General features: G+C 41.9%; 1 long non-coding RNA gene across 1 annotated transcript; it reads right to left on the bottom strand.

The window, feature by feature from the left end:
* Positions 1–451: 451 nt before the first annotated feature.
* LOC310866702 lies at positions 452–1,860 on the bottom strand. The gene is made up of 3 exons (XR_014569946.1): positions 1,692–1,860; positions 957–1,050; positions 452–579 (listed from the first exon to the last, which is right to left on the bottom strand). It is a non-coding gene; the product is annotated as an uncharacterized lncRNA (long non-coding RNA).
* Positions 1,861–2,125: the final 265 nt, after the last annotated feature.

The following is a 2,125-nucleotide window of genomic DNA, read 5'->3' as shown; positions in this document are numbered from 1 at the left end:
CACTGAGCATCATGAAGGTACTGAAATACCCACCTCAGACATCAGCAACATTATGAAAATTAAAATAATATAATTGTCTGGGTGAAAATCAACCGTGTGTTTTAGGGTTAACAAAGGTGAAAACGCTAACTGCCTTGACAGCAGTAGATCAGTTACTCATTACTTGATTGTCAGATAATGTATAGGATTGACCACCATCTTATAATCACATATCGTTTATACTAACCTCACATTTGTAATCATGAGCCTTAGCATGGAGAACCGACAGGAAGGGCCGCATGTTTTGAAGGGGCTGGAGCTCTGGACAGCAGGCACACACATTTTGCAGGTACGGCCAGTAGGCTACTTGCAGGCAACGTCCATACAAAATAATTTTATGTCATACTTGGATGCCATCTGGTGCTGTAAGAACATGGGGTATGCATATATTTCACCCCTAAACATGTTCAAGGCAGCCAGCAATACCCCATGTCTGCAGACAGCCAGTTCTAGGCCCTCCTCATCGACACGACTCCTGGACCGTTCAGATGTTTCTCTGGCTGCCGACCACTCCCCACCACAAATACCCCTTCCAGGGACCTACATGGTAAAAAAGATTAATAGATAAAAGATCTTACCATCGGTGAACAATCAGATATTTTGAGGTAAATGTCACAAAAACATGGCACTATTTAACCACTTAAACACCAGGATCTGTATTCTGGGAAAGGTTTTTCAGAAGACCGTTAAGCTCAGCCATGTTATTGTTCAGTGAAGATATTATACAACTTTACAGTGACAAAAACAGAGAGCTCGTCGATTGTCTATTTTCAGTGAATATATTGAATGTAGAGTGAAAACTTTAAAGCCACTGGTATAGAGAGCCCTCCACTCAATAAAGAAACAGGATTTAAGTGGTTAAATTCCATGACAATTATTGACTTAATAATCAGATAGAAGAGCAAGTCTGCAATTACATGTTTGACTTTGCTGTGGATATCACCAACAAATTTGGACACGTCTTCATCATTGGCGATGAATGCCCCCTCAAAGATGGAATGATCTTTGGATCTAAAAAAGGAGATAAATTTAAGATGTTATAAACTCCAAGTTCAAGGAATTGCCAGACTGTAGGATCTCTCAAACATTCATGGTGGTGGGGGGATTCAGATTTTACAGGGGCCAGTTTCGAATTGCAGCCGTCCGTAGGTGCCATTTCAGAGCGGTTTTGAAGGAGTCAAGGGATTCACATGTCTTAATGACTGTTGGTAGGGCGTTACACATTTTGGTGGCATAGGAGCGAAAATAATGTAGTCCCTTGTTTGTGCCGAATCTGGGTTGCACATGGTTTTTTTGCACTCCCTCTGGTGTTGCGGGTTTGGACTTCGTTTACATTAAGGAAGTATCTAGACAGGTACATGGGTATCTTGGTGGTGTATCGAATCTTGTGGACCAGACCCATTGCAAGATGCTGTAGGCTACTCTGTCGTCGACCCTAAGCCATCCCAGCCTGTGGACAGGGGTGATGTGGAGGAGTCTTGTTTTAAGGGCCTTTGAGGTGCTGTGGTACCAAGAGGTGCATGCATAGTCGAAGAAACCTTGTACGAGGGCTCCTCACGCTACAGTACATATGGGTTACACTGTGTAAAATGTACAACTGATTATTTTGCCATTCATTGATATTAACAGTGTGTATGTGTACATTACAATACCTTGCTGTACTGTTAAAACGATAATGTTTGCGGTTCCCATCAACGGAGACCGCAAGCATTGCTGGTGTGCATGCAGGACAGCAAAATGGCTCCTCCTTGCAGAGGGAATCAATCTCATGCCGAATATGAGCCCATTCAAAAAAAACTTTTTGAAAGCTGTCGGGTGAAATTTTCCCATCCTAGAAAAACAGCAAAAACAACGGTTTAACTTTAACCCATTAAGACCTGAGGATGCATCTGTGTCACCTTAGCTTTGAACCAATTTAACCATCATTTTATACCTTACCTGTTGAAATATAGCAGATGTACAAGCTCATAGCACGGCACCAAGTGCCGCTCTATGTCTGAGCAAGATGTGTGCAAATCTTTGAATATATATTCTTTCACAGCAAACGTTTTTCCCTCCTTTATAAACAGGTTTAATGGTTGTCTAG

The sequence above is a fragment of the Protomyctophum parallelum genome (assembly GCF_964188405.1).
Source record: "Protomyctophum parallelum genome assembly, chromosome: 11".
NCBI classification, from domain to species: domain Eukaryota; kingdom Metazoa; phylum Chordata; class Actinopteri; order Myctophiformes; family Myctophidae; genus Protomyctophum; species Protomyctophum parallelum.
Note: the sequence above shows the minus strand (reverse complement) of the source record. Positions and strands in the feature narration are given on the sequence as shown.